Here is a 20,295-nt window from a genome sequence, read left to right as displayed (position 1 = left end):
TTAGCAAACCGGGTTCCTGGTCCGCCCCAGTATGCGATGGTGGGATTTATCCAGGTCATTAATGGAATCAATTCGGGGAGGGGAATTTTCACTGAATTCTCATAGAAAATGCATACAGTCGTCCCTAGGTATTCGCGGGGCATTGCTTCCTGCACCTCCTCCTCCCCCCGCGGATACCAAATCCGCGGATACTCACTTTATGCAAAATGGCATATAGTCTGCCCTGCCTATTCCCGAATGCCCTGTCCCTCGGATACTGAGGGGCCAACTGATTTTATTGTTGTTGTTGTTGTTTTCTTTTTAAGGCCGCACCAACTGTATTTTAGATGCATGGTTAGAGTGGATTGTATTTGCGCAGGTGTTAGGCCTCGCCAATCAATTAAGGGAGCCACTTTTCTTCTTTTTTTCAATGGCCACACCTGCAGTATATGCAAGTTCCCCAGCCCAGGGGTCGAAATGGAGCTGCACCTGTGGCCTAGCCCCCGCCACAGCCACGCCAGATCCGAGCCACATTGGCAAGCTACACTGCAACTTGTGGCAACACCAGATCCTTAACCCACTGAGAGAGGCCAGGGCTTGAACCCGAATATCCTCACAGAGACAACTGTAGGGTTCTTAACCCACTGAGCCACATGGGAACTCCTTTTTTTTTTAATTTCTTTTTCTTTCTTTTTTTTTTTTTTTGACTGTGCCCAGGGCATATGGAAGTTCCTGGGCCAGGGATGCAACCTGTGCCACACAGGCAACCCAAGTCACTGCAGTGAGAAAGCCAAATCCTCAAACCACTATGCCACAGGAGAGCTCTTAAAGGGCTGGCCCATTTCTGATTGGACTCTACTTAAGGAATTACTCCAACGGCTAAGGAAAGGCAAAAAAAAAAAAAAAACAAAAAAACAAAAAAACCCAAAAACAGGTGAATGTAAGAAAGTAATAAGGTAGGTCCTAGCAACTGCTACCAGCCAGGGTTCTTGGCCTACCTTACTAGAAATTGATAAGAGGCTAAGCAGGAAGTTCAGGCAAGGCTTTATTGGGGCCCCCACTACAGCAGGAGGGAGCAGAAATCAGCAGCAGGTTCCCTTGCTCGATCACTGAGGGGGGCAAGGTTGTTCCTTTTATGGGGTGAAGGTAGGGGCAGGTCCAGAGATCAGGCCAGAGGGGTGGCTTAAGTGGCTTGCCCACCCCTTTGGTGGTGTTGTGTACAGGGGACATGTGTAGAACCCTGCTTTTGCTCTTGGCTCTTTAAAAGTGGCAGCTGGTTTTTCAGTCTTTTTGTATATGTATTTTTTAATTTTATTGGCATATAGTTGACTTACAAAGGTGTGTTGGTTTCAGGTATATAGCAAAGTAGATCAGCTATACACATATCCATTCCTTTTCAGATTCTTTTGTCATATAGGATATTACACAGTATTGATAGATTACCCTGCCTATACTGTAGGTTCTTTTGTTTTTGTTTTTGTTTTTGTTTGTCTTATGTATTTTTAGCCCCCCCCCCCCCCCCCGCGGCTGTGGAGGTTCCCAGGCTAGGGGTCTAATCAGAGCTACAGCTGCCGGCCACAGCCACGCCAGATCCGAGCCTCGTCTGCGACCTATACCACAGCTCACAGCGATGCCGGATCCCTAACCCACTGAGCAAGACCAGGGCTCGAACCCGAAACCTCATCGTTCCTAGTCAGGTTCATTAACCACTGAGCCACGACAGGAACTCCGGTAACCCTAAATTTGATTTTGAAATCTTTGAGTCTGTTTTGTAAGTTCTTTGTATTATTTTTATTAGATTCTGCATATTGGTGACCTCATATGATACTTTTCTCTGTCTGACTTCACTTAGTATGAAGTTGCTGCAAATCCATGTTGCTGCATTTGGCATTTCGTTTTTTTTAATAGCTGAGTAATATTCCATTGTATATATGTACTACATCTTCTTTATCCACTCCTCTGTTGATGGACATTTAGGTTGCTTCCATGTAAATAATGCTTCAAGGAACACTGGGGTGCATGGAAGCCTTTTTGTATCTTATTGTCCATAATTTCCCCTCCTGTGCATGCATGGGGTTATTTTTAGTCCCTGAGTGTTTCTTTGTATTTTGTTGCTCAAAGAGACATTTGTCCCAGGTGCAAGCACTGTAGCCACTGTAGCAAAGGGTCCCAGGTCCTAGGTCCCAGCCTGCCTCATTCCCTCATGAGAGATTCAGTACCTTTATTCTTAAGGGATAAGGGCCCAAAGTTCTCTGCCAAAACTTCTTCCTGGTGGTCAGGGGCCTCAGACCCTAGCTTTCCCTAGAGGTGTGGAAGGCTACTTTCCACACCTTGCTGACTGTTCCAAGGATCTGTAAGGACCTGGGCCACCCTCCACTGGAACGGGTTGAATCCTTTAGCCATCATGGGTCTTCCTTGAAATTGTTGGAGCCTAGAAGACATAAATTTAACCAGAAAGTTAAACAAACAAAGGCCAAGAAGAACAACAATGGTCTCTAAAGGACCTGGAAAGGAAAGGAACCAGGTTAACTTTGGGAGGGATTGCTTAATTGTTGACCAGACAGTGAAGGCACTATTGCCCCTGAAAAAATTGTGAAGCCAGTCTGCCTGGGCATGTGTTTCCTTAATATTCTACCTGTCCTATCACATTAATTCAGGTGCAGCAGGAAGATTAGTTATTGCATAAGCTCCACCTTATTCTTCCAGAAGATAATCAAGAGCCGGATGATGATTAAAAGCAAGAAACAAAAGAGGTCTTAAGTCCTGTTAAGGCTTGTCATATAACTAAGCTGTCTGATGAGGTTTCTCAATGCTGCCTTCATTATAGGTAAGCCTCTCCCTGGAGCTGCCAGCCCTGCCTCTGCCAAGATCGTTCCTAGTGCTTTCCGGATTTGGTGGTGGGCCAGAGTGGTCCTGTAATAGGTAAAAAGTCCCTCTTATCCCTGTAGTACACTCTTCTATAAAGTGAACATTGTCAATGCATTTATAGGCTATAACTTGGTTGGAAAAGGACAGGGCCTGGCCAATTTATGAAGGTTTGGATGTTGGCAGAGGAAAACAAAGCCTTAAGGCATGCAGACCTGAATGTCTGTCTCATGGTTGTTAAGAGCATACAACCCTTGAAGGATATAATTCTTGTTAGTTTACTTAAACAATTAGGGGACAGCGGACCATTATGTTGATAAGATATAAATCTCTCCAACATTTTAAACAAGGTGTTCATGTATGTTCCTTTTGAGTACAAAAGCAAGAATGGCAAATGGGAGTCTAACCCACTACATTATTTTACTTATCTGTTGATGGTACCTATCTTTTGAATAAGTATTTCAGAGCTTCCACTAGCTCACAGGTCTGTTGTCCACCCATTGTAACCTGCAGGGTTTCTGGAGGTAAAAGCTTTAGTCTAGACAGATGTACCCAACTAGATATCCCTTGCAGTTTGACAGTAGTGGAGATGGCTAAAATTACTTTATGGGACCCTTGCATCTTGGCAATAATTGGTCTTTGGGGGAACCCTCTTTCCAGGTTTTAAGAAGGACTTGACCTCTAGGGTTTGTTTATTGGTGAAGTAATTCCTTCTGTATTTTTATGGGGAGCTGGTAGTGCCTTGTGGGCATAGTTCTGGATTACCTTCTGAGTTTGTCCTAGATTAATCTCAGGGCCTAGTTCACTTCCTCATCAAGCAGAATGTCAGTGGTAAGGAAAGGCCTCCCATGGGCCATGTCAAGGACTAAGTCTCAGATCACTCCCAGGGGCTACACAGACCTCAAGGAGTGCAATAGGAAGCAAGCCGTTTCAGTTTATTGGCAGAGTCTTGCTAAGGTTTTTAAAGTACGGTTCATTTTCTCTACCTTCTCTGAAGACTGAGGGTGCCAAGATGGATGTAGCTTGTAATCTATCCTAAGGGCCGTTGGGAGCCCCTGTGTGGTTTTGGCTATAAAGGAGGGCCTGTTACCACTCTGGAGGGACTTTGGAAGTCTAAACGGAGGAATTACTTCTTTTAAAAGGGACTTAGAGACTTCCATAGCCTTCTCAGATTGGGTAGGGAAGGCCTCATCCCATCCCATGAAAGTATCAACAAACACTAGAAGATATTTATATCCTCATCATGGGGGCATTTGGGTGAAATTCCCCCCCACTCCCCAAATGGCCCTCAGGGTTGAACTGGCCTGAGTAACAGAAGGGGCATTGGATGAGCCTGTGGATTATTATGGGCACATAAATCTCAGACAAGTGTTACTCATTTTACTGTTCTTTTAAGTCACTTCACTGAAAAGGCCTTTTGCATCAAGTCCCATAGTACAGCTCTCCCATGGTGGGTGGCATCATCTAAGCTTTTAGTGAGTTTCCATCACTGGGCTTCAGGGATAAGAAACTTACCCTCCATTTTATACCAGCCTACACTTCCTTTCTCATAGCTCCATTTCTCAGCATTTTCTTGTTCCTGTGGGGAGCACTGGGGGAGGCTAGGGAGTTCAGCAGGGTGGGCAGTGACTAGGGCCATAACCTGCTCAGGCTTCTGCACTCAAGCTGCCTGTATAGCTGTTTGATCATCTTTGCTATTCCCTTGGCTCACAAAAGATCCATCCCTCTGATGGCCACTACAGTGGATTATTGCTACCTAGGTCAGGAGCTTTTTTTCTTTTTTTTTTTTTTGGCTACAAAAAAATGTGGAAATTCCTGAGCCAGGGATCAGGCCTGCGCCACAGCAGCCACCCAAGCTGCTGAATTGACAATGCTGGATCCCCAACCTGCTGCATCACAGAATTCCTGTACCTCTTTTTAAAAAGCCAGAATCAAATTTTTATATTTTATGGGGGAATTTCCAGTGGTAAACATTCCTCTTTCTTTCCAGATGGTAGTATGAACATGTAGCATGTGTACCCCATATTTAGAGTCAGTAAAAATATTTCTTATCCTTCCCTAATTGCAGAGCTCTCATTAATGCAATTAGTTCAGCCATCTGGGTTGATGTCTGGGGTGTCAGGGCCTTGGCTCCTATGACTTCATTTAGACTGACTATGGCATACCCTGCCTTTTTTTTTTTTTAATTCCATTTATAATGATTTTTATGTTTTCCATTATTCCTAGTTTACAGTGTTCTGTCAATTTTCTACCGCACAGCAAGGTGACCCAGTTTCACATACATTTATACATTCTTTTCTCTCACATTATCATGAACCATCATAAATGACTAGACATAGTTCCCAGTGGTATACTGCAGGATCTCATTGCTTACCCATTCCAAAGGCAATAGTCTGCATCTATTAACCCCAAGCTCCCAATACATCCCACTCCCTCCCCCTCCCCCTCAGCAACCACAAGTCTATTCTCTATGTCTGATTTTCTTTTCTGTGGAAAGGTTCATTTGCGCTGTATATTAGATTCCAGATATAAGTGATATCATATGATATTTGTCTTTCTCTTTCTGACTTACTTAGTATGAGAGTCTCTAGTTCCGTCCATGTTGCTGCAAATGGCATTATTTTGTTCTTTTTATGACTGAGTAGTATTCCGTTGTGTATATATACCACATCTTCTTAATCAAATCATCTGTCAATGGACATTTGGGTTGTTTCTGTGTCTTGGCTATTGTGAATAGTGCTGCAGTGAACATGCAGGTGCATATGTCTTTTTTCAAGGAAAGTTTTGTCCAGATGTATGCCCAAGAGTGGGATTGCTGGGTCATAGGGCAGTTCTATGTATAGTTTCCTAAGGTACCTCCATACTGTTCTCCATAGTGGTTGTACCAATTTATATTACAACAGTGCAGGAGGGTTCCCTTTTCTCCACACCCCCTCCAGCATTTGTTATTTGTGGACTTATTATTGATGGCCGTTCTGACTGGTGTGAGGTGGTATCTCATAGTAGTTTTGGTTTGCATTTCTCTGATAATCAGGGATGTTGAGCATTTTTTCATGTGTTTGTTGGCCATCTATATATTTTCTTTGGAAAAATGTCTATTCAGGCCTTTTGTCCATTTTTACATTGGGTTGTTGGCTTTTTTGCTGTTGAGTTGTGTTAAGTTGTTTGTATATTTTAGAGATTAAGCCCTTGTCTGTTGCATCATTTGAAACTATTTTCTCCCAATCTGTAAGTTGTCTTTTTGGGTTTTTTTATGGTTTCCTTTGCTGTGCAAAAGCTTGTCAGTTTGATTAGGTCCCATTGGTTTATTTTTGCTTTTATTTCTGTTGCTTTGGGAGACTGAACTGAGAAAACATTTGTAAGGTTGATGTCAGAGAATGTTTTGCCTGTGTTCTCTTCTAGGAGTTTGATGGTGTCTTGTCTTACATTTAAGTCTTCAAGCCATTTTGAATTTATTTTTGTGCATGGTGTGAGGGTGTGTTCCAGTTTGATTTACATGCAGCTGTCCAGTTTTCCCAGGAACACTTGCTGAAAAACTTTTTTCCCATTCTTGCCTCCTTTGTTGAAGATTAATTGGCCGTAGGTGTCTGGGTTTATTTCTGGGTTCTCAGTTCTGTGCCATTGGTCTGTATGTCTGTTGTGATACCAGTACCACCCTGTCTTGATGATGTGGCTTTGTAATATTGCCTGAAGTCTGGGAGAGTTATGCCTCCTGCTTGGTTTGTTTTCCTCAGGATTGCTTTGGCAGTTCTGGGTCTTTTATGGTTTCATGTAAATTTTGGATTGTTTGTTCTAGTTCTGTGAAAAATGTCATGGGTAATTTGATAGGGATTGCATCGAATCTGTAGATTGCTTTGGGTAGTATGGCCATTTTTACAATATTAATTTTTCCAACCCAGAAGCATGGAATATCTTTCTATTTCTTTGAATCCTCTTTAATTCCCTTGATTAATGTTTTATAGTTTTCAATGTATAAATCTTTCACCTCCTTAATCAGGTTTATTCCCAGGAATTTGATTTTTTGGAGTACAATTTTAAAAGGTATTGTATTTTTGTATTCCTTTTCTAATATTTCATTGTTAGTATACAGAAAGGTGACTGATTTCTGAACGTTAATCTTATATCCTGCTACTTTGCTGAATTTATTGATCACTTCAAGTAGTTTTTCAGATAAGTCCTTAGGGTTTTCTATATATAGTATCATGTCATCTGCATACAGTGACAATTTTACCTCTTCTCGTCCAATTCAAATACCTTTTATTTCTTTTGTTTGTCTGATTGCTGTGGCTAGGACTTCCAATACAAGGTTGAATAACAGTGATGAGAGTAGGCATCCTTGTCTTGTTCCAGATTTTAGTGGGAAGGCTTTCGGCTTTTCTCCATTGAGTATTATATTTGCTGTGGGTTTGTCGTAAATGGCTTTTATTATGTTAAGGTATGTTCCTCTATACCCATTTTGATCATAAATGGATGTTGGACTTAGTCAAATGTTTTTTCTGCAATACCCCACCTTTTGGATTCCTTTTTTTTCTTTTTCTTTTCTTTTTTTTTTTTTTTTGCCATTTCTTGGGCCGCTCCCACTGCATATGGAGGTTCCCAGGCTAGGGGTCTAATCAGAGCTGTATCCACCGGCCTACAGCAGAGCCACAGCAACGCAGGATCCGAGCTGTGTCTGCAGCCTACACCACAGCTCATGGCAACGCCAGATCCTTAACCCACTGAGCAAGGCCAGGGATTGAACCTGCAACCTCATGGTTCCTAGTCGGATTCGTTAACCACTGAGCCATGACGGGAACTCCATGGATTCCTGTTTTTATATAACTGCTTCCCTCAGTAAACCATTCGACCTCAGGTTTCTCAGGAGGTTCATCTGGATGATCAGACCTGCTAGAATTAAGTTTGGTGTTCTCTATACACTGATGCGATAAGTCTTCACTCTCTACCACTGGTAGCAGAGTTGCTGGGTTCAGGGTTTGGCGTACCTCTAAGGTAACATCGGAAGTGTTCTTTAAGAGGACCTGATATCTTTTTTTTTTTTTTTTTAAGGGCCACACCCACAGCATATGAAAGTCCCCAGGCTAGGGGTCAAATCGGACCTAGAGCTGCCGACCTATACCACAGTCACAGCAACACAGGATCTGAGCCACATCTTCGACCTACACCACAGCACACAGCAAAGCCAGATCCTTAACCCACTGACTGAGGCCAGGGATCCAACCTGCAACTTCGTGGTTACTAGTCAGATTCATTTCCGCTGCGCCACAACAGGAACTCCGGGCCTGATATCTTGTTAACCTTTCCAGTCACAGATTGTATCTGATGAGAGGTTAATACATCTAAGTGTTATTCCAGGGTAAGCTTGGACACCTCGTTAACCAACAGGGCTGTGGCTGCTACTGCCCACAGGTAGCTTGGCCATCCCAGGGTCACTGAGTCCAATTGTTTTGAAAAGTAAGCCTCTAGTCTCTGATCGGTTCTGGCTTTTGGGTCAGGACTCCTAGGGCTGTCCTGACCACTTGTAAATGTATAGAGTAAAGGGCTTGTCCAAATTTGGAAGCCCCAGTGCTTATGCTGTACTCTACTCAGCCCTTAGAGTCTCAAAGATCTGCTGATGGACCCTATTTCATTGAAAGTGTTCCCTTTTTCTCCCTTTAGAGCCTCATATCAGAGTTTTGTTATAAGGCCATAATTTGGTATCCAGATATGACAGAACCCAGCCATCCTGAGAAAGCCTCAGAGTTGCCCCTGGGTGACTGAAGATGGTAATGTGCTAATGGCTGTTTTTAGATCTATGGCCAGGGCTCGTGCCCCTGGGGTCAAAACAAATCCTAAATGTTGAGCCCATTGCTGTGAGATCAAACACTGTTTGAGTGTTTGAGGGGGCCAATGCAAGACTTCCCTTCAACACTGGTTACTGTACGGCTTTTGGAGGCTCAGCATGAAAAATCAGGACAGAGTAAATTGTTCCCATATCACTTTTAAAATTTTTAATTTTCAGAGTTCCCTTGCTGACATAGCCAGTTAAGGATGTGGAAGATATATCATGAGGGAGGAGAACCACCAGAATTCCCAGGCCACCTCAGTCATCTAGCATGGCCATCCTAGGAGCAGGAGTTCCCCTTTGGGACTAGGAACAGTCCCATCTCCTTTTGGTTTGCAGACTAGACATGGACCATTGCTCTTTCTGGCACTTTCAGGCCCTGTGGCTGGTTGACTTAACATTGAAGCAAATGTAAGTTTTTGATAAAACCTTGCTGGTTTTATCTCCAGGTAGATAGTTAAGCTTCCTTGGCTTCCTTGGGCTGCCCTGAGGTTGGAAGGCATGGCTGAACAGCAACAGTCATCAGTTTATCATGAGCCCTGGCCTGCCTGTTTTTACATTGCATTCTTTCTTCCTCTTCAGCCCAATCTCAATTATTAAATACCCACAAAGACTACCTCCAGGAGTTGGAATGTAGGACTTTGTCGGCCTAATTTTAACTTTTGGAATTTACCAAAAAAAAGTTTATGGGGGGCAGACTTCCTGATAAAATGTTGTCCCAGCAGAGATTGACTCTCAGGAGTAGAGGGATCAAAATTAATTTTTTTTTCCTTTTCTTTTCTTTTCTTTTTTGGCTGCACCTACAACATGCAGAAGTTCTGGGGCTAGGAATCAAACCTGTGCCACAGCTGTGGCCTGAGCCACAGCAATGACACAGCTGGGTCCCTAACCCGCCGGGCCACCAAAGGAACTCCTAGTAAATTTTCTAAGTCTCCACAAGCCATCCCCAGAAGAGGGCTGGATTTTCTTTTACTTCTTGGGTCACTCCTTTAACTTTTTCATAGTTAACCTGCTTTTTGATACACTTTCTCATCCCTAAAGGTTTTTTTTTGTTGTTTTTTTGGTTTTTTTTTTGCCTTGGCTGTGCCATGCAGAAGGCCAGTGATTGAACCTGGGCCACAGCAGTGCCCTGAGCCATAGCAGTGACAATGCCTGATCCTTAACCACTAAGCCACCAGGGAACTCCAGCTCATCCCTAAGCATTTTTGCAAAGCATCAGCTTAACTGTCTAAATGATGAAAGACTTAGAAGGCACAGTTAAACACCTGATTACAATGTAATTGACAAAGGAACTTGGTTATAATAACTAAAATTATCAGGACATACTAGACTTTTAGGAATTTCATATAATTTCTAGAGTATCTATATGAGTAATATTTACCCATACAATATCACCTAAGATTTAGTATTCATTTCACAGTGCTTCCCATATAATTTAACATAACAAATAAACCCAGTTTAAGATCTCTTTTTGGGATATTTCAGGGTTCTTTCAAAGCACAGCAAAGTTAGCTGTAGGTCAAAAGTCTTTAGTTAGAATTTGATCTTTGAGAAGTCTGTCAAAAATTTCAAAAAACTTTAAAACACCCAGTCAAATAGGATCATAGGTTGCTGTGAAATATTACTTACTCCTTGAGCTGAGAGAAAGATTTCAAATGTAAATACAGGTCACTTAAAGGCACAGAAACTCACACAGTCTGTTATCAAAAGCAACATTCCGGAGTTCCCATCAAGGCTTAGAGGAAACAAATCTGACTAGCATCCATGAGGATGCAGGTTCGATTCCTGGCCCTGCCTGGTGGGTTAGGGATCCAGCATTGCCGTGAGTGGTGGTGTAGGTTGCAGACGTGGCTCAGATCTGGTGTTGCTGTGGCTGTGGCATAGGCCAGCAGCTACAGCTCTGATTCGGTCCTTAGCCTGCGAACCTCCATATGCCACGGGTGCAGCCCTAAAAAAAAAAAAAAAAAGAAAAAAGAAAAAAGAAAGCAACATTCCAGGAAAACTTTGTTTTCTTATGTGAGAAACCAAATCCAGTCTTGCTTCAGCCTACTCTTAAAATCCATTTACCTGGGATGGACTGGAAATTTGGGGTTAATAGATGCAAACTATTACATTTGGAGTGGGTAAGCAATGAGATCCTGCTGTATAGCACAGGGAACTATATCTAGTCACTTGTGATGGAACATGATGGAGGATAATGTAAGAAAAAGAATATGTGTATATATATACATATATATATGTATGATTGGGTCACTCTGCTGTACAGTAGAAATCCACAAACACTGTAAATCAACATAATGGAAAAAATAAAAATCATTTTAAAAAATCCATTTACCTAATTAAATTTAATCCAACCTTAGAAAATTCTGACTGAAAACAAAATTATTTTCCTAATGTTTTCTTCTTCTTCTTTTTTTTTTTTTTTTTTTGTCTTTTTGCCTTTTCTAGGGCCGCTCCCTCGGCATATGGAGGTTCCCAGGCTAGGGGTCTAATCGGAGCCGTAGCCACCAGCCTACACCAGAGCCACAGCAACACGGGACCCGAGCCGCGTCTGCAACCTGCACCATAGCTCACGGCAACACTGGATCGTCAACCCACTGAGCAAGGGCAGGGATTGAACCTGCAACCTCATGGTTCCTAGTCGGATTTGTTAACCACTCCGCCACGACGGGAACTCCCCTAATGTTTTCTTTCAACAAACTTGCAACTTTCTATATCCCTATTATTTTGTCCTTTATTCTTTTCCCATTCAGAAACAACAAGCTATAGGCCAAAATCATCTCTTTTCCCCTTTAACAAAATGTATTTCTATTTCTCATAACTTCTTCACTGAAAACACCTATCCTACTTGCCTTTGGCAACCATGAACTATCTTCAGCATTCTGTAGTTTGGTAGAGAACATCTCAAGTGGCACCAAACATCTTTACTCTCTCATAAGACAACTATAGTAGGTAAATTTAAACCTGTTTAGCAATTAATGTGTCAATAGTTTATCTTATTTGCAATGGCCTGGATATTCAATGAATTTCTATAACTTTAGTCTCAAGTTAGCAAAATGTGGAGAGAATACATTTGGTGGACATTTCCAAAACAATTATTCTTATAAAGTTTATCAAAATGCTCTTATATCAGTGATATTTGCTTTAAAAAATTAATCATATCAGGTATTTTCCTTGCTGACAATTTTTTTTTTTTTTTTTTGTCTTTTTAGGGCCACTCCCACGGCATATGGAGGTTCCCAGGCTAGGGGTCGAATCGGAGCTGTAGCCACCAGCCTACGCCACAGCCACAGCAATGCCAGATCCGAGCCGTGTCTTAGACCTACACCACAGCTCACAGCAACGACAGATCCTTAACCCACTAAGCGAGGCCAGGGATTGATCCTGCAACCTCATGGTTTTTAGTTGGATCTGTTTCTACTGCGCCACAGCGGGAACTCCCCTTATCGACAAATTTTATCTTTTTTTTTTTTTTTTTTTTTGTATTTTTAGGGCCCAACCCATGGCATATGGAAGTTCCTAGGCTAGGGGTCGAATCAGAGCTACAGCTGCTGGCCTAGACCACAACCACAGCAACTTGGGATCTGAGCCGTGTCTTCAATCTACACCACAGCTCATGGCAGCGCTGGATCCGTAACCCACTGATCAAGGCCAGGGATCAAACCCGCATCCTCATGGATACTAGTCGGGTTTCTTAACCACTGAGCCACCATGGGAACTCCAATAAATTTTATAACAAAAGCAATATGCACTTAGTGATTTTCAGTAAATCCAGATGCAATAAAATATTATATTTAGTGACTCTAAAGACAGGTCTGTATTAATTAAACCCTCAGGCTTAAGCTAGCTTTAATACCAGATATTAATTTAATATTGAATATTTCTCAAATCACATGAACCTGAAATGTACTCTGGCAAGTTTCTTTTATATTTCTTTATTTTTTTTTATTGCTCAATGAATTTTATTACATTTATGGTTGTACAACAATTGTCACAACCACATTATAGTATTTCCATCCCAAATCCCCAGTGCATCCCCCTACACCCCAGCCTGTCTCATTTGGAAACCATAAATTTTTCAAAGTCTGTGAGTCAGTATCTGTTCTGCAAAGAAGTCCATTGTGTCCTTTTTTTAGATTCCACTTGTAATTGATACCATATAATGTTGGTATCTCGATGCCTTCACTTAGTGTGATAATTTCTAGGTCCATCCATGTTGCTGTAAATGCTGTTATTTCTTTTAATGGCTGAGTAATATTCCATTGTGTATATGTACCACATCTTCATCCACTCCTCTGTTGATGTACATTTAGGTTGTTTCCACCTCTTGACTATTGTATAGAGTGCTGCAGTGAACATTGGAGTACATGTATCTTTCTTTTTTTTTAATTTCTTTTCCTATGGTGTAAATTTATTTTATTTTCTTATTTTTTATTATTACTGAATGAATTTATTACATTTATAGTTGTACAATGATCATCACAATCCAGTTTTATAGGATTTCCATCCCACAAAGGAGTATATATATCTTTCTGAGTCATGGTTTTCTCTGGATAGATGCCCAGGAGTGGGATTGTTGGATCAAATGGTAATTCTATTTTTAGTTTTCTGAGGCATCTCTGTACTGTTTTCCACAGTGGTTGCACCAATTTACATTCCCATCAACAGTGTAAGAGGGTTCCCTCTTCACCACACCCTCTCCGGCTTATTGTTTGTAGACTTTTTGATGGTGGCCATTCTGGCTGGTGTAAGGTGGTACCTCATAGTGGTTTTGATTTGCATTTCTCTAATAATGAGTGACGCTGAACATCTTTTCATGTGTTTTTTGGCCATTTCTTTTATATTTCTGAGAGTATATGTAGGTGCACACTTTCCTTTAAACCAATTAAATACAGCTCATTTACAAGTTAATTTTCACATAAAGACAGAACCAGAGAGCTCATAGTTTTTCCACTTGAATTTTAAAAGGCCTCTTATTTTTCTTTTTTCACCTCACTCTGTGGGATTACAGATGGATCAGATAATTCCTGAGAACCAAAGCAGAACAGCCACATTTCAAAGGCAGAAGAGGGAAATGCAAGCACTTTTTCTTTCTTTTCTTTTTTTTTTTTTTTTTTTCTTTTTTTGCTCTTTGGAAAGGCTGGAGCCTCAGGCAATGTGGGCTGTATTTGTATTTCAAGGCTTAAATGCACCACCATGCCCACAATTTCGGCAGAGATTTGCAAGAGCAGTTGGACAAACAGAACTGCATAAAACAAAGATACCAATGCCAGAAACTTAAAAGACACAAAAAGTTTTCAGGATCAAGGGGACGGGACTATGGGGTGAAGACAAAGGGAAAGGTAGGAGGGACAGGAAAGATTAGAAAAGAGAAAAGAGAGAGATTGTGGTTTCACCCACCCCCTGCAGGTGTCTATTCAGGCACCAACCTGGGTCTTCCAGAAAGGGCCAGTGGAGGAGGGAGTGCCCTGTCCACTGCTCTCCAGCGTGATCAAGCCCAGAAACCAGCCAGCTGTACACTGTGAGATTGCAACCTTCAGATGGAACTCTAACCCACACATACTCCAGTCACCAGTATATAGAAATCAGCAGCTTCAGCCCATTCCCAATGGGACTCCTCTTGTTGGCAGGGAAATAAAGGTGAAAATACTGGGATGATTGGACTTCCAGCCACTACACAATATGAGGTTTGAACCTCTATCACTCTTAAAAATCTGCTAGGAAGACCCTGCTGGACCAGGATCTGCATGGTGTAAGGCAAGTCTCTACCACCTCTCCCTGTCACCTGTCAAGGTGAGCCATTGCCAGCCAGAGGGAGCATGGTCTCACAAGCTGAAAGAAGTGGTGATACAGCTGCTCAATATCCATTCTCTCAGAAGGATAGGACAGAAGTAAAGAGGAGAGAGAAAGCAGATTTTAGGAAAGGGAAAAGGACAATGGGAAAAGAGAAAGTGGTGAGGAGAAGGGGACAAAAAAATGGGATGAGTTGCCTGACTGAAGGTACTGAGGCCCTCAGGAGCTAGGAAGGCAGACTTATCAAAAGTGGTGATGCTGAAACAAGAGCTTCAGGAGGCTGCTTTTCACCCACAGGGAAGCCACATTCAGTGGTCCCAGAGGTGCTCAGATCCTCTCCTGGGACAGGACAATGGTCCCCAAAGAATGTTACCATTCAGGGTTCTTGGCCTCCTCAATAGAAATTGGTAAGAGGCCAGGAGAGAAATTCAGGCAAGGCTTTATTGGGGCCCCTGCTGCAGCAGTGGGGAGCAGAAATGAGCAAGTTTCCCTTGCTCACTTGCTTGCTCCCTGTGAGGTGCACTGGTTCCTTATATGGATTGAGGGTAGGGGTGGCTCCAAGGGTCAGGCTGGAGGGGTGGCTTAGGTGGTTTGCCCACCCCTTTGATGATGTGTGCAGGGAGCATTTGTAGTGTCCTGCTTTTGCTCTTGACACCTTGCCTTTGCTCTTGGCTCTTCAGAAGTGACAGTTTTTTTTAGGCTCTTTGTACCATAGTTTGCCCCAACTTTGCATGCTCTAGTTATTTTTAGTCCCTTATACTTTATTTGTATTTTGTTGCTCTAGCTGTTTGTCCAGGTGCAAGCACTGCACTCACTGCAGCAAAGGGTCTCAGGTCCCAGCCTGTCTACAACTAAAGGTTGATCCAGTGTGCACAAACATAAGCATAACTCTGAAACATCCCAATGTACTGCCTGGGACTAACGCAGCAACTGAGCAGGGCAACTTGACTGAGGAGAGCAGATAAACTGCAGGGTCTCTGAGGGCCTGACGTTGGAGGTTAATCACCACCTTGCTCTTCTAACATGTTATGTGGGAGATGTTCACAAAAGTCTGCCACTCTATTTTTTTTAACCATACCCATAGCATGTAGAAGATCCTGGACTAGGGATCAAACCTGCACTGCAGCAGGGACAATGCTGGATCCTTAACCTGCTGAGCCACCAGGGAACTCCAGCGACTCAATCCTGCTGAAGCCTAGGTTCCTCATAGTTGTCTCCAAATAACTCCGCCCCCATTTAAAACAAAAAAATTATTTTTATTTATTTTTTTACCTTTTCTAGGACCGCTCCTACGGCATATGGAGTTCCCAGGCTAGGGGTCTAATCGGAGCTGTAGCCACCGGTCTACACCAGAACCACAGCAACACGGGATCCGAGCCGCATCTGCGACCTACACCACAGCTCACGGCAACGCCGGATCGTTAACCCACTGAGCAAGGCCAGGGATCGAACCCACAACCTCATGGTTCCTAGTTGGATTCGTTAACCACTGCACCACGACGGGAACTCCAATTTTTTTATTTTTATTTTTTGCTTTTTGGGGCCGCACCCACAGCTAATAGAGGTTCCAGGCTAAGGGTCAAATCAGAGCTACGGTGCCAGCCTACACCAGGGCCATAGCAATGCCAGATCCAAGCCACGTCTGCAACCTATTACCACAGCCCACGGCAACGCTGGATCTTTAACCCACTGAGCCACTGAGCAAGTCCAGGGATCAAACCCACAACCTCATTGTTCCTAGTCGGATTCATTTCTGCTGCACCGCAATGGGAACTCTCTCCATTTTTTGATATATCCTCTCTTTCAGAGATCCTAACTATCCAACCCTCTTAAGGCTTCTTCCTCTCCTATCTAGTAAGGTACTTTCACCTGAACTACATAATTTAGTGTTTTATTAAATTTTGTTCAATATTGTGCTTTACTGCCTGCAGGAGAAACCAGGGACCCTGTCTTCATCTTGTTTTCCTCATAGTGGAGCTGAATATACTGTATGCTCATGAATTTTTGCTTTGATTAATTTCATTATAAGCTCCATAGAATGAGCAATGATTATCCTACCCTCCACTTTATCTTCAGCAGTTGACCAGGACCTGGAACATAGTAGTTGAGTAATAAATACATGAATAAATAACTCATCTACCAAATATGGCTGTCTTGCTGTAGCTTGTTGCTTCTAGGAAAGGAGGTAAGCCTCTCTGAGTTCTGAATCATTACAGTGTAATGATATATTATTAAATGAATAAATGAATGAAGGGGGAGTTCCTGCTGTGGTGTAATGGAATCGGCGGCATCTTGGTTCTATCCCCAGCCTGGCACAGTGGGTTAAGGATGCTGTGTTACCACAGCTGTGACTTAGGGCACAACTGCAGCTTGGATCTAATCCCTGACCTGGGAACTTCCACATGCCATAGGGCAGCCAAAAAAGAAAAAGAAAAACAAAAACAAATATATGCAATCTGTTGCATGTTATTTATACCTCAATAAAGCTGGTTAAAAATAATAATAATTTTTTTTTAATGAGTGAAGGAATAACCCAGGACCAAACAGGTTCTTTGGGAACCAGTTCACCAAGAGCTGTTGTCAGATGCAAGGGTCAGATTCTAGGTAAAATTAGAAGTCTGGACACAAGACCAAGATGGATGAGTAGATATGGTAAAAAGGAAAGTGTCCAGGCTCAGTCCTTTAGTCAATCCATATTTGGAGACATATACCCTCATTAGCTTTCTCTGAGAAAGTGGTGAACAATTTTACATTAAACTTTCAAGAGATTATTTGCCCAATCATTAACTAAGGGAAAATGAATTATAAGAAGGCACATTTGGGGAATTCCCACTGTGGCTGAGCAGGAACAAACCAACCAGTATCCATGAGGATGCAGGTTCAATCCCTGGCCTTGCTCAGTGGATTAAGGACCCGGCATTGTGTGAGCTGTGGCGTAGGTCACAGATGTGGCTCAGATTTGGTGTGGCTGTGGCCTGTAACTGCAGCTCCGATTCGACCCCTAGCCTGGGAACTTCCATATGCTGTGGGTGCAGCCCTAAAAAAAAAAAAAAAAAAATCCAAAAAACATGCACATTTGCATTTTTAAGACAAATTATATTTAATTAATAGCAGGCAAATACAATTCCTTTTTTAAAAAAAAGTTTTGGAGTTCCTGTCATGGCTCAGTGGTGAACGAATCTGACTAGGAACCATGAGGTTGTGGGTTCAATCCCTGGCCTTGCTCAGTGGGTTAAGGATCGGGCATTGCTGTGGGCTGTGGTGTAAGTCGCAGGCTGGGCTCGGATCCCAAGTTGCTGTGACTGTGGTGTAGGCCAGCAGCTACAACTCCCATTAGACCCCTAGCCTGGGAACCTCCACATGCAGGAGGGCCCTAGAAATGGCAAAAAGAAATAAATATTAAATAAATAATTTTTTTATTAAAGTGTCATTGATTTACAATGTTTCTTCAATTTCTGTTGTATAGCAAAGTGACTCAATCATACACAGTTCCCTGTGCTGTATAGCAGGAGGCAAATACTATTCCTAACTGATAACTTCTCCCTAGCTGAAACTATTTTTTTTCCTTTTTACAGCCACTCCTGGGTACGTGGGGGTTCCCAGCCTAGGGGTCAAATCAGGGCTGTGCTGCCAGCTTCCTCTGCAGCCACGCTGGATCCTTAACCCACTGAGCAAGGCCAGGGATCGAGCCTGCATCCTCATGGACACTGTATCAGGTTCTTAACCTGCCGAGCCACAACAGGATCTCCTGAAACTACTTTCAATTTTATTTTTTTAATTTTTATTTGTTATTGAAGTATTATTGATTTACAGTGTTGTGTTAGTTTCAGGTTACAGCAGAGTGATTCAGTTATATCCATTCTTTTTAATACTCTTTTCCTGTATAGGTTATTATAGAATATTGAGTATAGTTCCTTGTACTATACAGTAGTAGGTACTATACAGTAATTCTATACTACTATTCCTTATACTATACAGTCATCCTTGGTGCTTATTTATTTTATACACAGTAATGTGTATATTTGAACCCCAAACTCCTAATTTATCCCTCCCCCCAACCTTTTCCCTCCGGTAACCATAAATTTGTTTTTGAAGTCTTTTTCTGTTTTTTAAATAAGTTCATTTATATCGTTTTTTAATATGCCTCATAGAAGTGATACCATACAATGTTTGTCTTTGTGTGATTTACTTCACCTTAGTATGATAATCTCTAGGTCATCCATGTTGCTACAAACGGCATTATTTCATTTTTTTTTAAGCTGAGTAATAGTCCATTGTATATATGTATCACATCTTCTTTATCCATCCCTCTGTTGATAGACATTTAAGTTGCATTCATGTCTTTGCTACTGTAAATAGCACTGCAGTGAACATTGGGGTGCATGTACCTTTTCTAATTATGATTTTCTTCAGATATATGCCCAGGAGTGGGATTGCTGGATCATATAGTAGTTCTCCTTTTAGTTTTCTGAGGAAACTCCGTACTGTTCTCCATAGTTATTTTTTTGTTTGTTTTGTTTTTGCTTTTTAGGGCCACACCCACGGCATATGGAAGTTCCCAGGCTAAGGGTTGAATTGGAGCTGCACTTGCTGGCCTACACACAGCCACAGTGACATGGGATTCAAGCTGCATCTGCAGCCTACACCACAGCTCACGGCAATGCCAGATCCCTGACTCACTAAGTGAGATCAGGGATGGAACCCGCAACCTCACGGATACTAGTCAGATTCGTGTCCACTGTACCACGATGGAAACTCCTCCATAGTTGTTTTTACCAATTTACATTCCCACCAGCAATGCAAAAGGGTCCTTCTCTTCACATCCTCTCCAGCATTTATTGTTTGTAGACTTTTTTTTTTTTTCATGGCCACACCCATGGCACATGGAAGTTCCCAGGCTAAGGACTGAATCTGAGCTGCAGCTATGACCTATGCTGAAGCTGCAGAAACACTGGATCCTTTTTTTTTTTTTTTGGCTTTTTGCCATTTCTTGGGCCACTCCCACAGCATATGGAGGTTCCCAGGCTAGGGGTCCAATTGGAGCTGTAGCCACCGGCCTACACCAGAGCCCCAGCAACTCGGGATCTGAGCCACATCTGCAACTTACATCACAGCTCACGGCAATGCTGGATCCTTAACCCACTGAGCAAGGCCAGGGATCGAACCCAAAACCTCATGGTTCTTAGTCAGATTCATTAACCACTGAGCCACGATGGGAACTCCAACACTGGATCCTTTAACCCACTGCCCTGGGCCAGGAATTGAGCTCACACCTCCACAGCAATATGAGATGCTGCAGTCAGATTCTTAATCCACTATGCCACAACAGGAACTCCTGTTTGTAGACTTTGGTGATGGCCATTCTGACTGAAGTGAGGTGATACCTCATTGTAATTTTGATTTTCATTTCTCTAATAATTTGTAGTGTTGAGCATCTTTTCATGTACTTTTTGGCCATCTGTATGTCATCTTTGGAGAAACGTCTATTGATTTTCTGCCCAGTTTTTGATTGAGTTGTTTGTTGTTGGTTTTTTTTTTTTTTTAATGTATCAAGCTGCATGAGCTATTAGTATATTTTGAAGATTAATCCCTTGTTAGTTGCTTTGTTTGCAGATATTTTCTCCCATTCTATGGGTTGTCTGTTTTGTTTATGGCTTCCTTTGCTATGCAAAAGCTGTTAAGTTTAATCAGGTCTCATTTGTTCATTTTTGTTTTTATTTTCATTGCTCTAGAAAGTGAACCCAAAAAAATATTGCTGCAGTTTATGTCAAGGAGTGTTTTGCCTGTGTTTTCCTCTAAGAGTTTTATTGTATCTGTCTTACGTTTAGGTCTGTAAT

General features: G+C 42.2%; 1 protein-coding gene across 3 annotated transcripts in view; it reads left to right on the top strand.

Moving 5' to 3' along the window:
- The window catches only part of LOC100525054 (translation initiation factor IF-2), a 63,761-nt gene that overhangs the window by 447 nt on the left and 43,019 nt on the right, over nucleotides 1–20,295 (top strand). For all 3 annotated transcript variants that reach the window (XR_002345827.1, XM_021099057.1, XM_013978077.2), the window contains exon 2: nucleotides 2,807–2,901. The gene's annotated coding sequence lies outside the window, so the exon portion shown is untranslated. The remainder of the gene's footprint in view (nucleotides 1–2,806; nucleotides 2,902–20,295) is intronic.

The sequence above is a fragment of the Sus scrofa genome, chromosome 7 (genome assembly GCF_000003025.6).
Source record: "Sus scrofa isolate TJ Tabasco breed Duroc chromosome 7, Sscrofa11.1, whole genome shotgun sequence".
Lineage (NCBI taxonomy): Eukaryota > Metazoa > Chordata > Mammalia > Artiodactyla > Suidae > Sus > Sus scrofa.
This window is presented reverse-complemented; position numbering and strand designations above follow the sequence as displayed.